Source organism: Bicyclus anynana, chromosome 3, assembly GCF_947172395.1.
Source record: "Bicyclus anynana chromosome 3, ilBicAnyn1.1, whole genome shotgun sequence".
Classification (NCBI taxonomy): domain Eukaryota; kingdom Metazoa; phylum Arthropoda; class Insecta; order Lepidoptera; family Nymphalidae; genus Bicyclus; species Bicyclus anynana.
In genome coordinates, this window is record NC_069085.1 from 11,401,285 (window position 1) to 11,423,684 (window position 22,400).

The window sequence follows — 22,400 nt, forward strand, 5'->3', positions numbered from 1 at the left end:
ATCTTCGTAGTACCTAATACCTAAAAACCTACATTAAAAACAAAAAAAAGGAAACTATGAATTCAATTTAAAATAAGTAAATTTTTGGCATTTTTTACGAAGCGTAATAATCAGGGGCCGATTTACTCTAGCGTCCAGTAGACCCGAGCCTACGGGTAGGACGACCATTCATGACAAAAAATGTAGGAATAAGCAATGAAAAATAACCAAATTTCACCTATTGCTGTAATAATAATAATTTTGAATTCTATTTCTATCTTTTTTCTTACAACTTACAAACCGTTTTGAATTTAAATATGCAATTATTCTCGAAACTTTGGCAAATATTGCAAAATCTATGATAATATAATATTTGAAAATATTTTAAATTTCTTTAATATAAATTTAATTAAATTTCTTTAATATAAATTTAATTAAATTTCTTTAATATAAATTTAATTAAATTTCTTTAATATAAATTTAATTAAATATGTTTAATATAAATAATTATTGCATTCAATGCAAATACATTTATTACCTAGGGATCTAAGGCGTTGAGAAAGGGGGTGGCTGGTACTTTGGGGTCTAGGGCGGCCAAGACTATAAATACGGCACTGATTAATTATGATAACTAATTTGGATTCCTACAAATAGACTACTGTAGTTATAAAAATATGTAGGTACCTACCGCGTTCTGAAACTGGCAAGTAAATTAATATGTAAATATTCGTATCATTTCCATTTTAATCAAATATCATTGGAGTACGCCGAGAGACGAGCGACAATGGCGTAGCGTAGGTAAGAGGAAATGTTGATGTTGACAAACTTAACCTGCCGTTCGTATAATTTAATGGAACACAAACACAACAACAACTTTACAATTTTAAACAAAATTTCCCAGTTTCCCTAACAAACTTAGGAAAGACGGGCGTAAATGGCGTTCCGTTCTGTGCCATTGTTAGAACCAGATATTCAAATCATACTCCCCGAAAATTAACCGTCTTTAGTCTTCGCGCACAATACCAGAAATTAATTTTGCGTGAAAGATTTACAGGTTCTCGTACTTAAATACCAGTTTAATACCTTCTTTTTATATTGATCTACTAACTGACGCCGGTTTCATCCACGTGGTTCCCGTTCCCGTAGGAATACGGGGATAATATATAGCCTATATCCTTCCTCGATAAATGGACTATCTAACACTGAAATAATTTTTCAAATCGGACCAGTAGTTCCTTAGATTAGCGCGTTCAATCATACAAACAAACAAACTAACTAACTCTTCAGCTTTATAGTATTAGTATAGAAGTATAGATAAACAATAGTATATACTAACATTATAAAAAGGTAAAGTTTGTGGTATTGTAGGAGGTAATCTCTGGATCTATTAAACTGTTTTTGATAATTCTTATATCACTAAAAGGCGACGTTACTATCAAGGAAACGAGAACTACACGAGTAAGACCGCGAGACTTCAGCTAGTTGTTTATAAAATCTAATAATATGTCCGCGTGAAGCTCGAATAAGAACACGTTTAGCATCATAGACTTCCCTACCTTCATATGTTCTGTCTACTAAACCTCTACTACATTTAAAATAAACATACCTACGAGTATATATCACTCACTAATAATAAACTTTGTCGTATAAGTACCTACCTTAAAACAAAATGAAAACAATGCATGCACGATCAAAACTTTTGCAATTAAATAGTAGATCCACTCTATTTTACCACACGGAAATATTCTCGCATAACTCATAATAGGATTGTTTATACGTTATTATTTGTGAGCATAACCAATATTCGCTCTTAATAATAATATCCCGAGTAAATATACTCGTAAATTTGTAATGTATCTAAACAGCACATTTGCTCATAAAGGGTCACTTATTTCAACAATTTCAATATTATATCTCATTACTTGTGCGTTTTAGTAATATAAAAATGCACCAGTTTTTTTTTTAATAAAGTAAAACGCACGGTTCAAGATTAAGAGCAAATGCTCCGTTTACAAACGAACAGCACATTTTTAAATCTTAGCAAAGAGTTTTTATGCATAAAATTAACTAGGAGATTAATAAATAAACATTTTTTTTACGTAATTAATTTTGACAATAAATTAAATCTATAACAAAAACACAAAAATATTAATTTACTTATCATGAATTTATTCTAGACATAGAAAGCGCTTAATTCAAAGTGCTGAATAATTTTACTCATATAGCTACTCGTACGTCAGTTGGTAACGGAATGTCAAAATATAATTAGTATTTTAGTAATAATAATAATAATACAAGTTATACTAACAAAATAGACCGCCTAAACTCTACTACTCTCTACTCTTTATACTCTTTTCGTAGCGGCTAAAATGTTTTAAAAGCTTTCTCTAGTAATTCTCTTTTTAGGAGAATAAAGACGCGAGCTAATTCACTTCAAAGTACGTGAAACAAAGAGGCATTCACCTCGCAACTCTCCACCGTAGCCAATTTTAAAGTGAGTACAGGCTACTCATTACAAAGTTCACATACTAATGACAATTAAGTTAGAAAACGTCTTCAGACCTTTATCTAGAACCTTAACAACTTAAACGCACACAACATACTAATAATATAATTACGAAAAGAAATCTTGTATGCGGTTAACCCTTTCACTAAACAAAGACTATACTGAATATATATATGGTTATGTTTGGTACAGAGACAAGCGTGACCTTGAAGACAGACATACATATAAGACATAGCTTATTTTTGTCGCGATAATTTACTGGACGGGAAAAACAGAAATCAACGTATACGAAGTCGTGTCATTTAGTATGATACAAAATATTCAATTTAACTCCATTCCGAATAGCTTTTTTCTCATTTACAAATTGACAATGTTTAGAATAAGACTATAACGTGATTTATTAAGATTTCGAAACCAACCCCAGATTTAAGAGCTAGTTATATTTTGAAAATTCAAAAAATTCATTGGTCGCATTATTATTCCTCCTCAATGCTAAAAACTTTACCTCTTTATATCATTAGCATTAATTTTTCTTCTTCTATTTGTTAACTAAAATAAATTGAAGCAGTAATGTTAATAAACACAAATATTCTACATACTAGATAGATGTAGAATATTTGTGTTTATTAACAATTGCTTCAATTTATTTTAACAGTACCCGGTTAAAATTAATAGACGGGATTAGCTAAAGTGTCAGCAGCAAATTGTGGGCAATATGTTAATCTTTTCAGGATTGATCGAGCTCTGAATCTTGCCGCAAAATATTACTTCAGTTTGTCTGATGTTAGAAGTTTAATTCGAACAGATACGAGTATATTATTACAGACACCAAGTAAACCTAGTCCTTGTAATTAATTCCCTCCAAATACAATTTGGAAAACTACCTAACTGTGTTGTTTATAATTAAATAACCTTAGTTTTACCTTACTACATTATGTAAAGTTTCATTTCAAATCGTTTATTTTTTTATGAGAGTTACATCCTAACGCTCGTATGAATTTTATAATTGATCACGAGTAATGATGTAAATCGATGAAAAAAAGAAACTAATTCATATCAGGATTACAAAGATATCAACCTAAACATAAAATCCATTTTTTTTTTTTTATTCATTTTTTTCATGGATTTCTTGTATCAAAAAATACACATAACGTGTAACTTCAAAGACAACTCATTAACGGTTATAATATCTATTTCAGTGTAGTAAAACTAGAAATAGTATACGTGTAAACAAAATCCCAGACGAGGCCGTGAAATAAATCTAGTGGTATAGGCTAACATGAAAAAATATTCATTAAACTTGAATATTATATAAGGCTTCAAAACCTTAGCAACACCAAAACTCTGTAATAAATCAAAACAAGAAAAATAATCTCCTGTATTAATGTCAGTCGTAAGGTGTCTAATTTTCCTCGCAAATATGAGCATCGGATCTGGGATTTCTTATGACAGTTTGATATATTATTATACTCCACTCAAGCATTCGATCCATAAAAACAGAGTAGATAACTTGAGAATTTCTTTTCCAAATACATTCGCTTTTGATAGAAGCAACTTGGATGGAAAAAGCGATAAAGTTTTTAGTTATTCTAACGGCCTTTTTTGGACCAATACATAATGTTTGTATATTTTTTTATTGCGAAAATATTTGGTTAGTGGAAATATATTTATTTGCTAAAGATATATTTCATAACATAATTAAGTGATTTTGTCCGAAAAATACTTCTTTTCTTTTTTTCAAAGAAATCTCGTTTAAGTACGACAAATAATCAATAAAACAAAAAGTTCAATTACTTTAGTATTTATATGTCAGGTTAAAGAAATTTCTGACATAAAATCTTTAACATTATTCATGAGTTTTCCAAAGAGAGTTTTTCAAATCTTAATAATTTTAACTTGGTAATTAATTATACAGCTCATCATTTCATATAATAAGAAACAATGCATCGCTTCACCTCTAAAGTTCCTCTTTTTACAGAACACAGCCTCGCCTACACCTTCGCATGTTTGTATTTATTAAGTAACTTAAAGTAGGTAGGTACATCCTTGTTCCTTCATCATTAATTACCACTTTTAAAACAATTCATTATGTTTGCGTAATTCGAATATACAGGTTTCAAGCAAAACTCAAGTATGCAATGGTGTTTTCACACTTTAGGTAATCGTATTAAGAGTGTGCAATATGTAATTTGGTGGTTACAAATGGTTCTGGGTCTCAGATTCTGGAAAAGTTAGGAGCCTGATATTTGGGTAAATTATATTTCAAAGTGTTAGCTTCGTTATGACTATACAAAATACACAATTTGTAAAACTTTTCTCGATAGTTTATTTTTTTGAAAAATACATGTTTTGCTCACATTTTGCTTTCAATCTCAGGAAAAGCAAACTTATTTTTTAAATTTTTGTTTTGTATAGAATATTAGGTATATATCTTGAACATGGCCATTTTGTTTTTCGTTATGTTGTTTAATTTACTTGCAATTAGGTAAAAATAGTTTTGGCGCTCACGTCATAAAATTTGCGTCGCGCGTCAATCGGTCCGTGCTTTTCACTCACGTGAAAGTCATAATTCGGCGTCTCGTTTGCGCTTCCAATTTTATCCATATCATACCGACGCGCTGCGCGCTCTTAAACACGTTTTTGTAAATATGATTTGCGTTAACAAGTCTGTGCTTTATAAGAAACTAATAGTTTAATAATTGATCTATACGAATATTATGAAGTAAAGTTAAAGTTTGAGGTGTAGTAGGGGGTAATCTCTGGATATTCTGAATCGATTTTGAAAATTCTGTTATTACTTTTTGTAAGTGTCATAGGCTATATTTTATTCCCATATTCTTACAGGAACTAACTGGGTGAATCGGGTGATAATAAAAATATTAGAGATATGTACACGCAAAATACACAGATATACAATCTTTATGTGTAATAAACAGTTTTAAAGACTTGTTTTTTTATTTTATTCGTCTGTTATGAATTAATGGAATTCTTTCCCAACTATACACAAACACAAAGCTAAGCTAAAAATTCATGTTATTCACCGTCCTCGGATGATCACTTTTCAATTGTTTTTTCATTCACTCTTTAAAATTATATTACTATACGCACATCTTGAATCTTGTGCTTGCTGTTATAAATGACAAAGTCGTTACCAAAGGCGCCCGCGGAAATATTGAAACTATAATGGATCTTTTGATGTTCGATTCATGCCCGGCTGGGATGAGAGTTATTTTCACTTCAGCCAAGCATGCGCAGTTTCATGCCCGCCTGTAGTGAAAATATTAATTAAGCTGATGCTACCAACGATACTACTTACGTATTTCAGGCTCCACCGCGTCGTACTTCTTAATTTGTCAAACACACTCTAGTGTAGCGCCTACTCATTAAATTAATTGGTTAGGTAGAACACGCGTACACACTCCCTTAATGAAATCGAGGCGACGTAACAAGTCTGTTGTTATTTACCAATTATGTTACACAACATATAAGTAAGTGAAGTTTCCGCTCTCGCGTAATTAATGAAGACTTTCAGACACACGAGCGCTGAGTTACTCGTACACCAGTTGGATTATCCTTTACACATTCCGGCGAACGCAACGTAGGTGAGAACTTTACTAAATTACGACTACCTTCTGGTAAGTGTTCTAAGCTATTTAGATAAAACGATTGGATTATACTCGGTTTCAAGATGGATGGGATAATGTAACGTATACTTTAATGATTTTAACATAAATTGTACTAAACTTTGAATGAATTAATGAATGAAATATACTTTATTGTACACCAAAAAAGAATAATAAAAAGCAAGAAATTAACTTAAAAACTAATGTACAATTGGCGGCCTTATCGCTAATGAGCGATCTCTTCCAGACAACCAATCGAAATAGAGAAAATAAATACAAAGAATAATGAATAATGACGCGTGTACACATAAAAAGAAAAAGTAGAAGATACATTACACTTAGATAGTAATATATTAAATCAAAAAATATATAAATAAATACATAAGAATATACATACATACCTACCACAACTTACATATATACCTAAATAAATAAATATACATAATAGTTTATCAGTTCTCTTAACCTGAGAACTGATAAAGTTTAGAAAGAGTAGAACTCAATTAGACTTAGTGTCTTTAGTCCTAACAACAACATTTTAGTAAGGGACTAATAACCTACTTTTATAATTTTTCGGTATTATTCGGCTGCAAGATTAATAAAAATTGATTATGGTAACGTACTGTTTCATGTTCAACCACAGACGACGATTCTGCAAAGAGACTTATAAATTTTTAACAGAATAAAGTTTACTAACTTAATTTGCACCGCGCGGACAGAGCGCATAGTTTTATATTTTTTTCACGAACTATGTAGTAAAAGTGAAACGCTTTCTTTCATTAGGAGAATAGACAGTGTCTGTTCCGGATACTTTATGAAACTGCTGGAGCGATTTTGGAGAGACACACAGATATCTGACGTTACAAAAAGTAACTTAGGCTATTATTATTCTATCGATATCTATATCTATATACCTAATAAAACTGTAGCAGGTCCAATTCTGTACATTGTATATATTTAAAAAAAAATGTTGGTGGGCATTATATAATCGATACTGAAGCTAAAAATATTTTTTTTTTCGATTTTTTATCTTTCTGTCTGTCAGTCTCTCCGTGTTTCTTTGTTATTCGGGCAACACACTGAAACTACTGAATGAATTCAAATGAAACTTGTCACGGACACTTGTTAAGACCATACGGAGAAGGTTATAGGATACTTTTTATAGCGAAAATAAAATCAGAAGGGGGTGAAATAGGGCTTGAAAGTTTACATTGATTTCCACGCGGACGAAGTCTCCGCTAGTTCATAAATAAATGAGCTGTAGTCGGGTGAAATTGCATGACAAAGAGTAGGTAGACATAAACAATAACAGACTTCGACTAAATTTATTATCTATTTAACTTTTAATCAGCTGAGAAAGCCAAACGAGGTTCAAGATTATTTGAAATCTAGGCAAACAGGTTCGTTATTGAGATTTTCTATGATAAAATATCATACAGTAAAAGTCATTAATTGGCACATGCACTGTACTAATATCAAGAGTCTACAACAGCCTCCTCAAGCAATTGTTTCTAGATATTTTATTATTTTGTTTGTCGGAAGCTTAAGCGAGTATTACTCCATCGCCAAATGAACTCGTGGTTACATAATGTATGAAATATCCCGGATGGGCCGAAAGTATGCGGCCCGAGCCTCTAAATTTGATACGCGAAATTTCCGGCTATATTATTCGTAAATTTGGACAAAATTATACTAACAGCCATTCAAACTGTAATTGAATAAGATTTATATCGTATTGTATTGAAGGTTTCTATTAATTAATTATTATTGTTATCATAATATAGAATCAGAATGGGATGAAAACATTCTAATTTCATAAATTTTCGTCCAATAAAATAATATTCAGAGTGATAACCCAGCGGATATGACCTCTGCCACCGATTCTGGAGGGTGTAGGTTCAATACCGATCCGGGGCATGCACCTCCGACTTTTCAGTTATCGCATTTCCTGGAGAATAAAATGGTAAGAGCCATAACACGTGTTTTAGTATTCATTTTTGGGATTTATAGATTTTGGGATATATAATCATCATTAATACGAAAATTTTTTTAATGTTCATGCAGTTATTAACGAAGTTACAAAATATTACAATAGCCAAGATATAGCCTCTGGCAGAAAAGTATGAGAATAAAATGCTAATATATATTACCATTATGTATTTCTACTTCTTACTTTATAATTATTGTCTTCCGGTTCTCAAATTTAAGATTTAATTATGATATAATCAGTTACCATTTTATTCTCGTTCAAAATCTTCCGGTCGGGCGCGTAATTCATCATCACTTGCAGTTACCGTTTTATTCTTTAGGTTTTTAACCTACAGATAAAAACGGTAAGTGAAGAGTACAATATTGGCTTCTGGTTAGACGGCAGAGTACAATATTGGTTTCTGTACGGCTAATAAAATGGTAATGGACTTAAAATATGAAATTGAAAATACAATGATGTTTTATTTTCGGTAACATTTCATTTTTTAAAATTATGGCTTTATTATTACATCTAGGCTTTTATCAATTAAGCTTTACAAAAGCTATAAAAATTAGCTTTCGTTCGAGCTTTCTCACTTTTATCTAATTCTATTACTTTGCCAACAATCTCCAAAATTCAGTTATTTATTTTTCCTGAAAAATAAGCCTTTTGCAATTACAATTTTATTCCCCGGGAACGGCATTATGTGCATTTTAAGAAATTATATATCACGTATCTCAAACGGTGGAGGAAAAACATCGTGAGGAAACCTGCATAACTGAGAATTTTCTTAATTCTCTATGTATGAGAAGTCTACTAATCCGCATTGGGCCAGCGTGATGGACTATTGGCCTAACCCCTTTCATTTTCAGGAAATTCGTGCTCAGCAGTGAGCCGAATACGGGTTGATAGTGATGATGATTTAGAGCTAAAAAAATTTTCATAATCAAGACCAAAAACTTTCTAAAATAAAAAACTATTTTAAGTATAAAAATCCCCAAATGTAACACATTTTAAATCGTGCCGCGTTGCAAGAACCAGCTCATGACTAAGGGCCCCGGATGGGTTCCAAACTGGTCGGGCATTCGTTGTGTCACGTGTGTTTTAGCCGTGTTCCATAATCAATCAATAAGATCGTACGGTATAGTACTCTTATAATGTGGAAACGAAAAAAAAATTATTCCAAAGTTTTTGACTCGATTGTGATAGAATCCTTGTGTTTGACACTTATTTTTATTACGGCTGGTTGCGGTATTTACAGGCTTATTTGGTTACGCGCGCGGCTCACAAAGGGGATGGGAGCCAGAACATCAATCACGCGCGTGACACGCAGAATCTTTGTTGTCGTACCGCATCCCTTTGACCCTGTAACCGATACTGATTTTCATATAAAAATATTGGTAAATAAAAGTTCTCTCGAACTCAAAGTTATCGCTTTTGAATACGGCCCTTTCCATAATCGCGAGGCTTAAACATTTTTCAACGGAGTCTTATAAAATGGCGGTCTGAACTTTTCTCTAAGCCTTCGATATTCTTGTTAAATATGTATGCTCACTTAAGAATAAAAATGGTTAGCAATTTCATAGCAGCCTCAACTGTATACACAGTAATTGAAAATGTCGTCGTTTCAAATCTCTATTATAGTATCAGTTGGAATTATATTGGAAATACTCCGGTTATTGTCAGTGACATAGTTTTGAGTCATTGGTTTTTGAAAAAATAATAATTATTATTATTGTTTAGTGTTCTCGTCACCATTGTGTAATTATGTATGTAATAGGTACTACACATTTTGTATATTACAAATTATGTGTATTATCTACTCGTATGCTTTCTTTTCGAACTATGTGGCCTGCCCATTGCTATTTCAGCTTCGCGATTCGCTGAGCTACGTCAGTGACTTTGGTTCGACTGCGGGTCTCCTCATTTCTGATTCGATCACGCAGAGAAACCCCAAGCATAGCTCGCTCCATCGCCCGCTGAGTGACTTTGAGCCTAGCGACCAAGTCTCGGATCCGTAGGTCATCACTGGCAACACGCACTGATCGAAGACTTTCGTCTTCAGGCACTAAGGAATTTCGGACGAAAAGATGTCGCGCAGTTTCCCAAACGCTACCCAGCCGATCTGGATTCGGTGATTCAACTCGTTGGAGTCCCAAGGTGTTGGAAGGGTGACCCTGCACCGTAAAACGCAGTGTTGGTGGACCCCCCACTAGGTGGACCGAAGACATCAAGCGGGTTGCAGGAAGCCGCTGGATGCTGGCGGCTCGAGGCCGTTTTGTTTGGAAGTTCATGCAAGAGGACTAAGTCCAGCAGTGGACGTCCATAGGCTGTTAATGATGATGATGATCAACATCATCATCATCATCATCATCATCATCATTCTCTACTTCAACCGGGTACTTTAATGCGGGCTTTGTTAATAATTTTATTATTTCCCATTTATCAAATGAATATTAATTTTTAATATCTTAATAATCTGATTATACCTTCCACTTTAACTTTATTCACCAGTGTTTTCGTCAAAAAAAGTTAACACGTAAAAGTAGGGTCATTAAGTTTCACCTCATAAAAATCTGGAACTTAGTGACAGAAGCAACAAAAATTATTTACTTTGTTATATACGACTAATAAAAAGGAGGAGGTTCCCAATTCGTCGGAATCTTCGTTTTAGTGAAGTTTGTGAGGTTGTAATCTTATGATCTACAGAACCTATTATAAAAAATATTTTACCAATAGAAAGGCGAAAGAAATTGCGAGTGTCATATGCTAATTTTTATCCCTGTATTTTACTCGAACGTGATCTACGCGGATGAAACCGCGGGGCGTGTGCTAGGAACTTATATGTATGTATATCACTAATACTCAAATACGAGTGGTATTGCAAACTCCACTAAAACGTGAATATTAATTTTAGAATTTCATTATGATTTATCTAACGATCATATGAAAATAGAATTACAATTGCTAAACTGAAATATACACATGAAAAGAACATATTCAGCTTTCATGTATATTATGACGTGGATGTTGCGAGATTGGTCGAGGAAATTCGACACTAAAAGTAACGTACGTTAGCAAAGGTTTTGTTTGAAGGTCGTCGGTATACAAAAATAGTGTCACAGCTGTTTGTTCCGCACATTGTATAACAATCTTTGTGAACAAACAATTTTTGATTTTACTTTGGCTATCGCATCGCAATCTTCTGTAGCAATAAATAATTTTATCACTTTATAGATAAGTTTAGTTAGTAAAGTAAGCATTGCAGTAGAGCGAATTGATAGAAATCGTCACGTAAAGAAAATCAGTTATTTCACGTAGCTTTCAGTAGAGAACTGACAGAAATGGTCACATCAAGAAAATTCGTTTCATCATGTATCTTACAGTATAGCGAACTGTCAGAATTGGTCACGTAAAGAAAATTCGTTACACCATGTGGCTTATAGTAGAGCGATCTGACAGAAATCGTCACGTAAAGAATATTCGTTTCATCACGTGGCTTGCAGTATAGCGAACTGACAGAAATGGTCACGTAAAGAAAATTCGTTACACCATGTGACTTATAGTAGAGCGAACTGACAGAAATCGTCACGTAAACAAAATTCTTTACATCTCGTGGCTTTCAGTTGAGCGAACTGACAGGAATCGTTACGTAAAGAAAATTCGTTACATCACGTGGCTTACAGTAAAGCGAACTGAACACACGTAAAGAATAAGCGTTACATCCTCTGTATCGTTCTATAATGTGTGTGTTTGTGTGTATAAATGTGTCTACGTGCGAGTATCAAAATCAGTGCGAGTTGAGAGAGAGAGAAAAAAAAGGGCGGCGTATTTTGAAATGACAAAGGTACACATTAATAACCAATATAAATCTATTAATTAAATAGAAAGAACTGAAAAAACAATGTAAGGAATTTCTGGGTCCCTGTACACAGATTTTCATACTCGTAACATAGAAGGTGTGTTTAAATTACATTCGTAATGGGGTTTTTTCTACAAACCGCAACCAATCGAGCACAAAGAGTAAATCCAGAACAGATATACTCGCAGCTATAAGTTTACATTACGAGCCTGAAAGCAGTAAACAGTTTAACTAAAAATACGCATCGAATTGAGATCCCTGTACATTTTGTATAGCCGGACACAATGTAAAACTATTTCACTAAAGCCAGAATATTTCCAACTCTCCACTGACTAATCCTGTAATACACATAAAATCAATTTAACAAAGTTTCTATAAAAGCTTTATAACCCTTACACAGATATACCCACGTTAACTTCGATCCATTTTTACCCGACTATGGCAACGCTAAAAGGAAGGGTTGTGATTTTAGCAGTCTATATATGAATGTATGTTTGTAATGACGTATTTTCTTCGTACCGCCTAAACTTTCCAGCTGGTTATGATGAACTAGCTGACCACCTGCGTGATTCCCGTTCCAGTAGGTTACGGGGTTAGTATAAAACGTGTCGCCGATAGCGGTTAGGTACAGATAATAGCCTATAGCTTATCTCGATAAATGGGCTGTCTAACACTTAAAGAATTTTTTAAGTCGGACCAGTAGTTCCTGAGATTAGCGCGTTCAATCAAACAAATAAACAAACAAACCTTTCAGCTTTATAATATTAGTACATATAGGATATCTATCGATTAATTATTATAATTTACATAAATTCCGTATGTTTTAATGATTTTCTGTAGTCAAATTATGCAGTCGTTTTATAAATTTTCTTTATTTATAAAGTGTTATACAGTCGTTTTATAATTTTTTTTATTTATTTTATCATTGTAAATAAACGAAGGTTTTCTTAAATATCAATAATTATAGAAAATGAATTCTTATATAAGATATCGGTTCTTATAACACGATTATTCAGAAGAAATCATTGGATAAACACATATACAACCAAGAGATATTTTAAAGATTCCGCTTTTGAATTCCAAAGAATATACCTGCTTAGTTTCAGTAAACGTTCAAATTGCATAGGCCATAAGCTTAATGGCTCGGTAAGCTAAGATGTCCTGAGAGATTAGCGGTTAAACCGACGCTTTAAAGCATGGCAGAGACAGAAGTTCGGTCTTCACATTGGGACAAGCGATATATCCACACTACACGGACGCAAATCTTCACACTGAACTTGCCTTTATAGTCATGCAGTCAATGGAATCAAGATTAATGAATGTTCCTATTTATATTGACATCTACTACGAAATCCTAAAAATCTCCATAAAACTTGGGATTTGCATTTCTTGCGTTTACATTTTGGAATTGCTTCCAACTATTCAGTTTTTACAAATTTGATGATATTTTTTTTTCATTTTCTATTTAATTTAAAAGTTCATCGAATTTACATGAAATTAGGATATCCCTCAAACTATTTTTATTCCTACGTTAGGCTGGCTTTAGTCTTTCAAAAAATAGTTGTCAATGCCAACCAAATCAATAGCTCAACGGTAAGAGCGGTCGGACTCATCACCGAGGGGTGGTGGTTCGATCCCCGCCCCGTTGGTCTATTGTCGTACCCACTCCTAGCACAGTCTAAAAAATACGATATATAAAAAAAATATTTTGTAGCAAATCTCAATTAATGGAATGCCCTTTCTGAAAGTAATCTAGGGACCAAATATCCCAGCGGGTTACTTGTATAACACTCATACAACAGCTTTACAAATAAGTAAAACTATCATCATTAAGTAACAACGGAAAAATCATATTCCTTAATTTTTTTTAGAGCTATGAAAGAAAGAAAACTATATATTTCATATAAAATAGTACAAGAATATAGTAACTTTTATTTGTATTAGCAATTTAGGGGCCTTAAAATCATAATAAAAATAGTATGAATGTAATATTATTCCAAACATTTGGCTGATTTGACGTCGTTGGTTGAGCAACGATCTCACCCTTAATGATTGCCTCGGTAGCTTATCTCAGCAGCTTAGCTGTGTACATTGCTTCTCGTCAACGTATCTCAAAGCTTAATGTATTCGCATCATTTTAATGTATTATCACGCATTTTAGATTAAACTTTGATAGCTTTTATTAAAATACACGGATTTTATAAGTAATTTTCCATATAGTAAAATAAATAATGGACAAGTATTTCTAGATTTTGCCTATTTAGGCAGGGTATATCTAAGGATTTCAGTCTACTCAATGTCTTGCTGTTATAATAGCCTATTTGTTATTTGATAGGATAGCGGACCGTTTGATATACAAGAAATAGCTGATCGACATTTTTGGATAGACATTTAAGGCATTCTATTAGTAGTAGACTAGTTCGTTATCAACCCATATGCGGCTCACTGTAAGCGCGAGTCTCATCTCAGAATGAGAGGGGTTAGGCCAATAGTCCACCACGCTGGTCCAATGCGGATTGGCAGACAGAAATCTGCATACCAGAGAATTAAGAAAATTCTCTGGTATGCAGGTTTCCTCACGATGTTTTCCATAACTGTTTGAGACACGTAATATTTAATTTCTTAAAATGCACACATCTGATAAATTGGAGGTGTATGCCCCGGACCGGATTCGAACCCCTCCGGAATCGGAGGCAGAGGTCATATCCACCGGGCTATCACATCACGCATAATACCTGACTAGTAGTAGGGCCAAATGCAACACCAACCTGTACCTGTATTCCTTCAAAGTGAGGATTGTTTTGCAAAAAATATCCTTGTTGATAGTTAGTACATTTAAATTAAAATATTTAAAAAGTACAAAAACAAATTCGAAGGACTAGATTTTTATTTTTTTATTTAGCGCAGTCAAATAATATACTCGTAACTCGACAGTGTAATTTAGGAGTTTCCATCTTTCTCTATCTATAGTATGGGGTTAGACAGAGGTAGATTAAGCGGAATTTGAGTCTAACTCTGTTGCGCTACACAGCTCTCTGACCAAAATTATTATTATTAGTTTTGAATAATAAATAGTTCATGGATCTAAAATGATGCTGAAGAAACAAAATCTATTGTTTATTTAATTTAAACCTGTTAGCGTCGAATTTCCTCCTTATATCCATTATATAAATTCCATTTATTCGGCAAATACTCAACAATTGATCATCGTATTTCGTTCGTAGACATGCCCTCTAGCAGAAAAACTTTAATTTATTCGCGAGAAAATAAGCTATTCAATTCCTTCGGTGACTCGTAAAATTGAATTGGAATATAGAATGCTTTATAAGATTGAAATTGATTATATAATCCTCTTGGTTCACTAAATTTGCTATTTTAAAGGCAGTTATTTTAAAGGAAATTTCAGGGTCCTAGAATTTGTTTGTTTGTCCTCATTTATTTGAAAGTCATAGTCAATATAACATCTTACTTTTTACGAAATTACTTTAGTAGCTCTTTTACAACAACTGTAAGGTAAGTGTACTAACTATTGTGCTATATAATTCTAAATATTCAGAAATATTTACTAAAATATTGAAAAAATATTTCTGAATGTTTTGAATTCAAAGTTTACTCACAATAATCTAAAAAAAAAAAAAAGAAGATTGATAAAGATTACACTTCTTAGTTTACTTCTTAGCACAAACTATTCACAAAAATATTTTCAATTAAAAAAGAAATGCTGTTTAAAATGGTAAGAAAAAATTGAATTGCTTTTTCCTTACCATAATTTTTATTTTCAGGGGAAATAAATCTTTCTTTTAACAAATAACAATGCCATGAATAAAAATAAGTAAATTTGTAATTTACTGTTTAATGTTTGAGCCTATAAAATATTTTTATGTCTTGATAATTTTTATTAATCATCATATAAATTATAAATATACATATATATCAATATATTTAATCTTTTTACCGTGTTTTGTCAGTTCAAAGGGGTTTATATATAATTTCATTTCTATTATGGGTTTCACACCAAAACAAATTACGATACTTTTTTAAAACCTGCGTTCCGAACTGGTGGTAGAATCTTTACAAATAGTCAACTGACGTATCAAAAGTGCTTGTAAACTGAGCCTACTTGAAATAAAAGAATTTTGAATTTTTGAAATTTTGAAAAACAAAAGTATTATGTACTAAATAAGATAGTAGAGACTTAAGACTCACTACGGCTTTAAACTCTGGAATAGCATTAAGATGTAAGTTACGTAAACGTTAGGTGCAAAAATACGGCGTGTTTGGATAAAACGATTTTAATGTTATGAATTGTAGTCGAACTCTGTCTGAAGTCTCTGTAAACCCGTTTAAGAGGATTTTATTGTGATGCATAAGTAGCTTTTCAGATTCAGCGTTGACTGCAACATTCTCACTGTTCCAATATTATTTTTAAATTTTAATGTATTATACAGTACCTTCTACTTACAGTATAATCTTGTGCTTACGTTTACGTAACAAAAGAACAAGATTACGTTTAGATAATTGTAAAAGAATATTAATGTTTGTGTAACGGTCAGTATGGACAGCCGATGTATGTTGGGGTCCCAAGGTGCTGGAATGGCAATCCCGCACTATAAGACGCAGTTTTGGCCAACCCTCCACCAGGTGGACTGACGACATCAAGCTAGTCCCAGGAATTCACCAGATGCAGTCGGCTCAGGATAGTGATGTTTGGAAGTCCCTACAAAAGGCTTATGTCCTGCAGTAGACGTCCATCGGCTGATATGATTATGATAATGATGAAGGTTGTCTTAAAGTATTGCCACAGTATACGTCGTACAACAGAGTACATAATGTCACACTTCGGCAGTACTACCATGTTTTTATAAGAGAAACCTTTACCTACATAATTGTCAATAATAAAATTAGAGAACTCTTAAGTTACAACTAAGAACCAAATATTATTTGTAGCAGCAATACTACTCAAATACTAGTCTCCTACAATATTACATCACACTAATATTATAAAGCGAAAGTTTGTGTGTAAGTGTGAAAGTGTGTAAATGTGTAAGTGTGTAATTATGTTTATTCCTCTTTTACGCTGCGGCTACTGAAGCGATTTGGCTGAAATTTAAAATGGAAGTAGATTTTACTCTAGATTAACACATAGGCTACTTTTCATCCCGGAAAAATCCATGGTTCCCTCGGGATTTATAAAAAAACTGAATTCCACGCGGACGAATCGCGGGCGTCTGCTAGTTAATAATAGCTTTAAAAAACTTTCAGATCTACTTTACTAATTTGACACTGCTGTCGTCCAGCATAAGGCGGATAATTTAAATGTGCAATTAGTTTAAGCACAGATTATTAATTTGCACCTAAAGCGAATGTCGTATAAACCAGTGCACTCGACGTTAATGATTTTAGTAACATACGTTACGATGTCCTACGAGATGAGAGCGGTTTAACGTACTGTTCCGGACATGAGTAATGACTGTTGACATTAAGACAAGCCATTGACATTAGTTACAACTAAGTTTGGTGAACTAATGACTGTAGAGCAAAATACGATAATAATTACGTCATCCATATGACTTAGTTAACCGGTTTTAATTTTCATGTAAATATTATTCCAATTAGACGTAATTAATGATGATTCATTGCCTTTATTTTCTGCTATCTATGCCCCGTTATTTCTTTGTTTTATTACAATCTGGTTTGTAGTTGCAAACATTAGCTCGTCCAGACAGACATACATTTCAGCTTTATAACATCAAAATATAGATTACCTTGAAATCGAAAAAAACTAGGTAGATAGGTAGACATATGTGATAAATAGTCATTTTTTTTAATGGCATCTCACGGGTGCTTTCGAAGCAAAATATGTGATTTCTCACTGAAAAGTGACTTGAATGACATGTTATATTCATTTACATTAAATAGAAAAGACAATTAAAAAAACATTAACGAATACATTTTAAGAATCTAGTTTAAAATATTCTCAATTCTCAATAGTAATAATTATTACATTATCTATATCTATATCTATAATAAAACTGGTCGAATTCTATAAATGCAATTTGGGATTTTACTATACCATTTGTAACACCAAACGTTACCGTGACATAACGGATGCCAGCACCATCTAGATTCTATACTTATTATACGAATTCTGTACATTTTGCACATTCTGTACATTTAAGATATTTTGAAAATTCTTGTTGAAAATTATATAATCGATATTAAAGCTAAAAATATTTGTTTTAATTTTTTTGTCTGTCTGTCCGTGTTTTTTTGTTATTCGGGAATCACGCTGAAACTACTAAATGAATTCAAATGAAATTTGGCACAGTTTAAAACCATAATACGAAGAAAGTTATAGGATATTTTTATTGCAAAAATAAAATGAGAAGGGGGTGAAATAGGACTTAAAAGTTTACATTGATTTCCACGCGGACGAAGTCGCGGGCGTCCGCTAGTTCTAACTAAAACAGATGAATGAAACTATTCATGTTCGTTCAAGTTTTCAATGTAATATCAGTCTAAAACACGTCAGTGCTAAATCTCTACGAATAGCTTTCTCTGTAGAATTTAAATCGTTCATAGTACCTACCTTGTCGTTAGCTTATCTTAAAGTTTAATGTTTTCCTATTATAATCACGTTTACCAAGTTTCAAATCGCGCTATCATAGAATGTAAGCGTTTAGCTTTCGTTAAGTATTATAACGACTTATAGTTTTCAAAGAGATTTTGATCATAATGTTCAGTGGAACTTTAATTTAGTCATGTATTTTATTATTGATAAGAGTTAAGCTGAAATTAAATACCGTTTTAGCTATTATAATACGATATGACGAAACTATAAAAGTTTCTAGTGGACTACATAACCCTTAAAAGAACCTAATTGTAGGTATTAAATATGGGCAAACTCTTGCCGTTAGATACGATACAATATTTTCAAAATAATTTAATTTAACTTTGATTAATTGCGCTGAAAACTTAACTGGTAGATTTTCATTACAGAACCAAATTACGTTTTTTATAATCTACATTTTCATCGCTCTTTATAACTAAAAGCAATTTTCATAAGCGTAAACCAGTCAGTTTCTCTTCAAATAATTAACGATTGGCCATCGACAGGCCATCAATCAAGCGCTCTTTTGTGAAATAACTTTTATTTGTTCACGCAAAAATAAGCCATTCAATTGCCACGGTGACTCGTAAAATCGAAGCAGATGAATCATAACTATAACTCCGATTACTTGTTCAAGTATACATTTTTGTTCTACTGCTGTACGTACTGTTTAGTTACGGATTATGAGAATTTAGGTTCTAGTTTTTTTTTTAAGAATATGTGCCACATATCTTTTAAATATGACCAATATTCCCTCCAAATAGTTGGGAAAGACTGTGTTAGAAGTGGGTACGACAATAGACCAACGGGGCGGGGATCGAACCACCACCCCTCGGTGATGAGTCCGACCGCGCTTACCGTTAAGTTATTGAGGCTCTGAGTTGAGTAACGATCGTGAAATTTCGAAAATTGAGTATTAACTACTCTATTATAGAATTTATATTATGTTATAATTGTACTGCAAACTTTAATAATATGCAAATATTACGCATATTATTAAAGTTTGTAGTACAATTATAATTGAATTAGAACTGAACAAACGCTAAAGTGCTTTTGTATACCTACTCGAAGTAGGTAGAACGCGTATTATATTGTAATAGAGATTTAACTGTTGTTAGTAACTTTACGGTTTAGTTAGGCAGTTAATTACTTATAATGTTAAACTAATTACCTACTATAGTTTTGGATAGAAGCAGGCGTTACTTTGCGGAAGTTTATCATGAATATATAATAATTTATTTATTTTGCTATTATCCGCGAAAAGCCGAGAAACCCATGCGACAACGTCACCCAGATCTGACAAAATACGTTTCACCCCGAAACCAGAGCATCCTCAAGAGATGTTGTCTCTACAACGTGCATTAATTTCCAAATTTATTTCGATCACGATCACAAAAAAAAATGTTTTAGATTCTAAACTTTGGGAAATAACAAATAGGTATATATAGTATGTATAGAATGGCTTCACGGCCGGGCAATTGCTAGGCCATACGCACGTAAAATGAAACAATAATGAAAATGCGTTACAATATTGTCCACAACGATAACGGATACTCATTTTCAGTGTACTGGGTCGGATAATGTGCAAACGCTCTAGCTTCCTAGTTGATATTCCCATGATAACAAATAAAATTTTACGGATATAGGTACATAAGTGAAAGGTATTAGTTATCGAGTGTAATAATATTTTATTTTGCGACGTTACATTAAGTCGGGCAATCTTCATAAAGTGAGGGAAATCGAACAGAGGGCTCGGTGATGAGAGCGGTTGGCGAGATAATCTAGTTTATAGCACGGAATGTCTGCGCTCGAGGCGGTGACATCCGACCCAGAACTACTTAAAGCTTTTGACGTACTATGAATTGGTGTATTTCATGACACTATTTCTATTTATTACTATACTTATTTTTTACATTGAAGCTCCATTTTAACAATTTTTTTTTATTATGAAGTAAGTACATTTTTTTTTAATTCTTTACAACTTAGCCCTTGACTACAATCTCACCTGATTACATAATAAACAAACTAAATTGTATAATAAACAAGCGGACGCCCGCGACTTCGTCCGCGTGAAATTCATTACAATTTTTTACAAATCCCGCGGGAACCATGGATTTTTCCGGGATAAAAAGTAGCTTATGTGTTAATCCAGAGTAAATTCTATTTCCATTCCAAATTTCAGCCAAATCGCTTCAGTAGCCGCAGCGTAAAAGAGGAACAAACATACTTACACACTTACACACCAACTTTCGCCTTCATAATATTAGTGTAAAGTGTGACAACTTAGCCCTTGACTACATCCTCACCTGATGGTAACTGATGATACAGTCTAAGATTTAAGTGGGCGGGATGAAACTAGGAGGAGGATGAAAGTCCACACATCTTTCGGTTTCTACACGACATCGTACCGGAACGCTAAATCGCTTGGCGGTACGTCTTTGCCGGTAGGGTGGTAACTAGCCACGGCCGAAGCCACCCACCAGCCAGACCTGGAGACTGGAAAATCTCAATCAGCCCAGCCTGGGATCGTACCCAGCACCTCTTTTTTGTAAATCCACCGCGCATACCACCGCCTCATTGGTCCAGTGGCTAGCTTATGTGGCTACAGATAACTAAATCCTAGGGATTACATCTCTGAGGATCGCAAAAATGGATGGATAATGTAAACTATTCATCAAACAACAGATCTGGCGTTAATTGTGGTTTTCGGAAGTAGCGGAAAACAAAGGTGTAAAGTATACCCGCTATCTCTTCGAAAACATCATACATAGTTACATTTATCTAGTTTCCGAAGCGTTTGCGATCGTAGAAAGAGAATCGACGTGCCAGCTGGCTACAGGGGCTGTTCATTTGAAAATCCATGTACCTGTAATCTTTGTAAGCCTGCGATGTTATGTATTGAACTGCTAGAGGGATGAAACGGAACACAAGGACTTGTGAAGTGAGCTCAAGGCGAGATAGTCTTGTTTATTGCAGAGAACGTCTGGGAGAGGTCGGTGTGGCGGTCGAACCGGTATTAATGGCCCTACATTTCTTTGTGGAAGCCACTCATTCTGACAGATGGCAGTGATCCTTTATCCCTTAAAGGCAAGCCAGACGATTAACCTATAGTCACTGGAAATTCTGATTTGGTAGGTACTTGATTGGATTTTCAGTACACGTTAAGTTGGGTACTTGCTTGTTTTTAACCACATAGAAAATGGACTGGCACTTTTTTAATTACACAGCATTATTTTCGTTATTATCATAAAAATCATAAAGTAAGTTTATATTAAAAAAAAGAGAGAATTCAAACGACTTTAAAATCACAAAAGAAAAAAAACTAAAAAACATCGTATGTGCTACCTTGTGATCACTTTGAATGCGGTGTCAAGCCGTATTAATTAAAGCCGTTTTTGAAAGAACCACAGGAAAGAACTGTCTGAAAATCCTAAAACTTCATGATTTAAACTTCATCACTGTGTTGGCACCGCCTTCAAAGTAATCAGAAGACAGCATTTAAGTAACATACGATGTTATTTTTCACTTTTTAGTTTTAATTTGTGATTTTGAAGTCAGTTGAATATTTTTGATAAAAAGATTTTACTTTTCTGTTTTTAGTTTAAGTAACGAAAGCGCCACAGTGCGGGCAGTTTCGTTATTTTCATTTTAACACCAAATTACTGAACCGATTTTCATGAAAATTAAATATGACCAATCTGAAAGTATACTCTGTTAAACAAAAAAAACTGACCCGTTGACAGTCGGTTAAAAATCATAACACTGTTTGTGCACAGACGTTACTAAGTTGTATTACACTGACCTCATGAGACCGGTATCGTGTATCATACGCGATACAGATATTATTTGTT

At 33.3% G+C, this 22,400-nt stretch overlaps 1 protein-coding gene across 1 annotated transcript in view; it reads right to left on the bottom strand.

Moving 5' to 3' along the window:
• Nucleotides 1-22,400, bottom strand: part of LOC112047420 (neuroligin-1-like) — a 119,219-nt gene that overhangs the window by 42,241 nt on the left and 54,578 nt on the right. The gene's annotated exons all lie outside the window — the stretch shown is intronic.